This window comes from Macrobrachium nipponense, chromosome 10 (assembly GCF_015104395.2).
Source record: "Macrobrachium nipponense isolate FS-2020 chromosome 10, ASM1510439v2, whole genome shotgun sequence".
NCBI classification, from domain to species: Eukaryota; Metazoa; Arthropoda; class Malacostraca; order Decapoda; family Palaemonidae; genus Macrobrachium; species Macrobrachium nipponense.
In genome coordinates, this window is record NC_087204.1 from 100946105 (window position 1) to 100953578 (window position 7474).

The 7474-nt window shown below is 35.4% G+C and overlaps 1 long non-coding RNA gene across 1 annotated transcript; it reads left to right on the forward strand.

Moving 5' to 3' along the window:
• The first annotated feature begins 6 nt into the window (after positions 1-6).
• LOC135223811 (uncharacterized) lies at positions 7-6511 on the forward strand. Its single transcript, XR_010316588.1, has 2 exons — positions 7-1656; positions 5999-6511. It is a non-coding gene; the product is annotated as an uncharacterized LOC135223811 (long non-coding RNA).
• The last annotated feature ends 963 nt before the right edge of the window (positions 6512-7474 follow it).

The following is a 7474-nucleotide window of genomic DNA, read 5'->3' on the forward strand; positions in this document are numbered from 1 at the left end:
ACTCTTAACCTAATGTAAAAGTTGAACTCAGGGTGGAGGTTAGAGTACTGTATCTCCATTTATTTCCAGTGTGGATTTCAAGGTTTTTAGCAGAAAACCTGTCCTGTGATTGGGAAAAGTTGATTTTATATATCTCAACTGAAAGCATTAACACTTTGCTGCTTTGCCATGGAGAGAGGGACACAATAAAGCCAAATTAAAAGTATTGTATGTGGGACTTAATCAGGCTTCTGCAAGTTTAAGCTGAAATAAAATTGAATCCAATTTTGTGGTGCATTATTTAAAAGTACAGAAGTTGTTCTTTTTAACATTGGTTTAAGGCCTTGTGAGAAGTTAGAATTTTTAATTCATGTTCATTATGGGATTAAAGGTTTTCAGTGGAAAAATTAATATTAAAAATTAGAGGAGTTGCAAAGTGTTTGTCAAGTGTGAGCTTTGTATTTACTTAGTTTTGGGAATATTACCAAGGTTTCATATCTCGGCTAAAACCAAAACATAATACTTTCCATGTTGAGGGAGAATTTTTTCTGTTATACTATGAAAACAGCTTGGACAGGTATGCTATTACTGTATGTATCATCATTTGTTCCTTTGAGATCAAACCAGCTTTGTGCTGACAGAGGCTCTTGCTCTATGGCAGCTTGTAAATATACTGTACCTATATACTACTTTGGGCCTAAATTAAGCTCATTCATTTTAGTAGGTCATAGGATATTAGCATAGGAATCTGTTCATTCATCCTGTCTTTTAGAAAAACTGGTAGGAAATGCAGGAGTAGGAACTTGGGAAATTTAAGCTCAGTGTGTAGTGATTGTAATCTTGTAGTTTCATGTACAGGATTTGGCCAAGAGACTGTGAAGATGGGTTTGACGTAACTTTTACAGTGAAGATAGGTCTGTTTTTTCACCTAGTGAAAATAACTGTCATCAACAGATTATCTGTTGACTAGCGTTTCGTTCTTCCACAAAGATATATCAGGCATTTGAGTAGAAATATTGATGATTAAATATTGAGTGCTTATTGCCTTGTTTTCATTTTATCTATGATTCTCTCTTTGCGACATTGTTCTTTGTTAATAATTATTTTAGTGACCAAGTCCACAGAAGATGGATGTAAGTTAGAAATTTTTGCAATTCCACACAAACATATCTTAACTTCGTACACCAGTATATCTCGGTGTATCCTTTGACAGATGTATCTGTGTATGAAAACTACACTTTGGTAGTGCTGCGAATAAAAGTGTTGGACCCAACATTTGTTTGAAGCTTGAGAGTGAAGAATGTCTTCATTCATTTTCATTTCTGGATGAGATGGTTTTCAGCAGAAAGGCTGTCCAAAAATGTCTGGAAATGAGGAAGTTGAAATATGGATGAAGAAATTAAGTGTCTTAGCCTTGAGCTATTTTATTTCAGAGGTAATGATTTTCAGGAAATAGCTGTGGTACTTGTTGGCCCAGGTGTCAAGTTCTTTATGTCGACGATTTGTGTAGATTAGACAATTTTCATTTAATTATTGTGTTCTTTTATCCATTTTTCTCTTAGTCTTTGATTACATGTCTGTATTTCATTGACATAACAGTTTTTACGATGATTTCAGCAACCTTCGTCGTTTAGTACACATGCTACTTTTGAGACCGGACGCTTCATATATAACCAGGTGGGAAAGCATGCATTGCTGCCCTGATTTAATATGATTTTGGTTTGCTTACTAATGCAGTCTTGAATGTGCCTTATGTAATTCCAATAGTTACACTTGGAATGTGACAGTTTGTGTCACAAGATACAGAAAAGCTTAAGATCATATAATACTGTGTCAGTGACACTGCATTGTATGGTAATTCACCTTTGAGGCTGATAACGACATTACTGGTAGTGTCATCTCACTGGTGTTTCAAATTCATTTAGCCGAATTAGGTTGGCACTGAGCATTAGCCTTGATCGTCCAGCGCAGTTTAATACTTAAGTGTAAATAATTTTTCTTGCTGATTGCCTTGGTTTGTGCGCACTTAAACTCATTACCTTTTTGTTTGTGATTTTGTGCATTGAGTCGGCGGCTTTCACTTACTAAAAACAGTCTTTGTGTTGCAAATATATTTACATGTGTAGTAATACACCCTAACTCTTAAACATAATACTGTAATTTATATCACTGCAGTTGTAGATTCCTTTCACAAGCTAGGTAGTGCAGGTTTCAGTAACTGAACACTTACAATGTAGTAGGGCAATAGAAACACGGAGTGATAAGCAAATTTTGATGCTGAAAACCAATGCGTGGCAGTATTTTTGGAACATTAACCCTTTCAATCACTTATAATCAATCACTTGACCGAAAATTTATCCCCGGTTCACTCTAGGGTAACTGTTGTCTTGGGACATTATTTTGACTTATTGGTTTTGTTTTTACCATGTTTGACCATTACTACAATAAAGTACAAGCATTTTACTTGGAACTGACACCAGAATGAGTTTCATAGCGTGAGTATTAACTTCACCAACAAAAACAAAGTAGAATTTATTGTATCACAGCACTGCCTCTGGAATAGACAGAACTCACAAAGGACTAGTGACAGATGAAAAAGGCATAAATATTTTTTAGAAATGTGTATGTTGGCAATACATAGAACAAGAGCTGGAATTCTCATAAGCCAATTCTTCACATGCCACCTCTCTGATTATCATTGCATAGAGAATATGAAAACAGATGTTTTTTAGTGAATTGTTGGAGTGAGAGATACCTCTCAGTCTCAGTACACTTTAATGCACTGAAATTTTTGTGTTTGCACATAGTCTGAGGATGGGAGAAGTCTCAGTGTAAGGGTTCTTAGAATTTGTGCCTGTGCTAAAATTCAAACACCCTCAACAAATTTACGGTTTTGACAAGTGTATGACAATTTCCCGATTTTTTAGAAATTTTTTGTTTTGATAAACCGGGAAATGTTTCACCAGTGGTATTCATATTCTAAGCTGTAAGTAGAGCTGTGATGGGAGTGTCAACCATCCCATAAAGTTTGGATCTAAGACTTGTCAATTGGATTGGTCACGTTGGATACTTTAAGGGCAAAAGTGTTTGAAGGATCTGTAGTTGAAAGGGTAGGTGGTTATTTGGATTAATAGGATTCCCAGGAGGTGATGGAAGTATGAGGCATTTAGCAAAGAGAACTCATGCTTGCGCAGGATTCATGGTCATTACAAAGTATAGGATGCTAATTTTAAAGTAATTAGGGATTCAAAGAAAAGAAATACTCATCATAACAGTCATGAAGGGTTGGAAAGATTTTCAGTGGTAACAAAATGATGCTGACTCATTACTTGGATAGCCTTGTAGAAATGTCAGCCCCAGTGATACTGGTGATGTAGGATGCTAATTGTTGAAGAATATATGCTGTAAAGATCTTCAGTGAATGTGATGACTCGATATTGGCAGCACAATAACAAATAACGAACAAGCTGAAGTACAATTCATCAAATCAAGATTCCATTGCACTGCATTTAGAAGTCTGTTCCTGCTGATGTTGGTAGTGGATTTACCATTTATATTTATTATAAAATTATCTTTGATCTCATTTGAAATCATGATTTCAAGCTCATTTCTTTGGGATGATTCCATCATCTTTGATCATCCACCAATGTCTTTGAGTTGACACCTTCAGTGTTGTGAAGCAGTAGTACATACAAGCTCACATTTCCGTTGATGGATACTTCTGAGTCCATTGACAGTCCTGAAGCTCTCTGCCTTCACAAGACATGGAAGCCCCAAGCTTGCCACCTCATATCCATTTGATGGCCTGCAGCACTTTACTTTACCTCTGTTAATATTTATTTCTTCTGTCTTGTTGTCCAACTACTCTATCTCCTTCCTTTTACTGTAAGTACTGGATAGCTGAAAGTGTTCCATTGCTTGGCTTAATAGCCAAATTATCATAAATCAGCCACTACCTTCTGCAACCTGACAGTTTTTTTGCGTCACTTCCACTGCGAATTGTAGTCAAATTATTAGTATGTGGCTTATGTACAGTATATGGTTTAGTGGTTGAATATGTGGTAAATTTACCTTTAAATTTATGCAAGTTTGTGCCAGGCAGTGAAGTTGTAAGTGGCATTATAATTATCAGCACCTCTGTTGTTTTAGTGCTTGCATAGCATTGCTTCTTGTAATCATTCCTCAAAATTACTGGTCTTGAAAGGAGCTCTTTGACTATTGCTGTTGCATGATTGATATGGTAAGTAATGTGGACATTGTATATTTTGTTTTGGCTTTATTATATCTTTGACAAACAGCTTTCATTTTTTTGCCTCGTTTTGAGTTAAAACACCCTTTGCTTATTACTCCACTTCTGTTTATATCCTTTATTGTGTATTTGATACATTTCCAGTATGCACCGATTCACTCGCTGTAACTGCACATACTCACGACTTAAACATGAACTCTTGTGAATTGTGACTTGTTGTTATACCACAAGTGTTAAGTAATCATTACTGCATTTTATAGTTCCTTGTTTCAGTAGTGTTGCTATATTTTGTGTTATTGTACATAACAGTGTAGCTACTCACTCTTCTGTATTTTCATGCAACTTTTTGGTCATGACATTATGGGCCTTGATGTTTCTGAAAAGGAAATATCGGTCCACATTTTCTCGATCTAAACCCTTGGATGTCTCCAACAAATACCTTGGTATGCTTTTAGTTTTTCCCCCTGTGGTGGTAACTAGCAGCAGCACTTGATGCTTACTTTCCTACCTACATCCTGTTACTTTTCTATTTTAAATGACCTCATCTCACCAATTTCAGACTACTGCTGTGTGTGATGCCCCTTAAATTATGTAGTGGAAAATCTTAACAGTAGCATCTGATCCATTCTACTTAACAAAATAATTAAATGTTCCAAGTCTTTCAGTTTGCAAAAGGAAATCGTTTGGTTCCTGGAGTGAAAAGTAATGGTAAAACAATGATGATCTTGAACACTCATGAGGTGAAGAACTGCGTCACCTCCCTTTTTGGGAATTCCGCAGATCTATCAGATGTTGTTTTAGAAGACACAAGTGCTAGTCTGATAATAATTTCCAAATTCTTGAAGACACTTTCTCCTGATCATCCCTCATCCACTGCCTCCTCTGAACCTCACCAGGCCATCATAATTCATAAATGGCTCAGAGCCTCTCTACATTGTCATCGTCTAGATCAGCTGCTACCTCAGTCTCCACCCTGCGAAAGTCAACAGTGTTCCCTCTTCCATTGTTGTCAGGGTTAGAAGCTGTTAACAATAAAATGGATAGTTTTATTGAAAATAGTGGCTATTTCAGTCATGTTTATTTTGTATAGAAGTTTCTCTATTCTTATTACTCAAGAAGAATAGTAAGACCTGTATTAATGAAGGTCTTCTTCCAATAATGAATAGTCTAATGAATCTTTTGGAATTGAGACCCATCTAAGTCTTTGATGTGGGTCGGTGGAATGGTAGCCTACAACCAGTTTGACAGTAACCTTGCACGTTAAGTGTTAAATGCTGTTAGATTTACAAATTTTTGTTGTACAGTTGATGGATCATGACCCACTTATATACCCAGGCATGACATTGTATAGTTTCCTTTTTGTTTGGCTTTTTTTTAGTCATAAAAAGGCCCATTTTTTAGCTAAGTAAAAACAAAAAATTTCAGTGTTGGTGATTTGATAATGTTTCATTTCATGTGATGCAGTCTATGTATTTCCCTATGAATACATGAATAATGTATTTTATCATATTGTTAAGGATTACATGTAAATTTTCACTGTACTTCCATGCAGTAAGAATTTCTGGAATGGTTGGGAAATGCAGATTTTGCGAATTTCAGTCATGTAATATTGTAAAACAGATTAATGCATCACACTCCATTTGCTGCTAATTTACATATTAGATTTTCCCAGGTAAGAATATTTAAAAAAATAATTTAATTGAAGTGATTCACTCAAGAAACTTGGCAACTTGAAGTGCCTCCTTCAAACATTCTTTTCTGTTTTTCCAGGCACATCAAGCAGCTTGGTATTGTGGTTGGTGAACACAGCGCATGGCTCAAGGTTGGACTAGGTGTTGCTGCGATCGCAGCCTTCGCCCTTCTCCTTGCCCGGGCATTCCGATCGGTCGACAGATAGTCACGACCTCGGTTAACCTAGGGGATAACTATTTTAATAATAAAATCTTGATACAGTGCTGACATGAAAGTGAAAATAAATTGTAACTTTAGTATTCGTCCTCTCCTGTTTCATTTGATTCCATCTTTCATTACTGTACAATATTGTTCTCTGAAGTATTCATTGACATTGATGCGCATAATCTCAAGCTGATTCAACTGACTTTCTTTGATTGTCCATTAGTGTAATGTATATATTATTATTATATAATTAGCATTATATTTGTAACTGTAAATATTAGAATGGGCCAATCTTCCTCCTGAAATAAAGTGTTATTTTCACACTTGACAAACTCAATGATGATGGAATTTTCATAATGAAAAATAAAATTACAATTTACAAAAGAATTTTTTTTTATTGTTGAAGGTTTTGGCATCATTTTCATCAATGCTTTGACCTTTGGCAGGTTCCTGAAATTTCTTGACTCGAATATATATATCTAATTTGATTTTTATCCAGTTTTGTATGACAATTTTTCTTTGCAGTTCTTCAGTCATTCTTTTTTTAATCCTGCCATGCATTTTTTTCTTGTTTTTCCTCACTCATTTCCCTGAGCTGAGTCTACTTTTCAAGTACTTTAAGGATTGAATCCCCCAATCCTTGAAGTGCATTGTAGACAGTATTTAAGCTTATGTATAATATATCCTTTTGGGCTGTAAGCTGCAACTCTTTACATCTACATTTTGTTCTCAAAATAGATTGATTTTTTTTATAAAATCTAATGGATGATTTTGCAATCAGAATTAAGAGTTAAATATTTAGTTTTTACTTTAATTTTGATAGTGTATCCAATGTCCAGTGAATGTGTAATAATTTTCGGTGAATAAGTTGCAATGGTTTAATACCATCACCCTCAGGCATCACTGGCTCTTTATTTATTCATTTGTTTGGTTGTTTGTTTATTTATTGAGGTTTCAGATAATTACATAATTTGTCGAAGTTCTGATTATCCCGTCGTGTCACATAGTGGGTAATTTGAGATGTTACACATCGCCATTGATGGTATGAGTGGTGTTTCCCCTCATTGACCAGTGATACCCACCTTAGGGGAAGCATACTAAGCCCCTTGTGATGGAATAGACCTCAGTGAAATCTGTCATGCTTACCCAGTTGATGTAAGGCTGACAAACTGACAAGAGGCAGGTCTTTCATGGTTTACCATGTCAGTACATGTACCTCATGGTTAATATGCCCGTACTAATAGTAGGAGCATGGATGTGAATAATGGCACAGGTTATACGTAAAAAATTATTGGAATTTATTTTAATTTCAATCTTACTTATATTTAATAAACAAAACAATTATTCAAC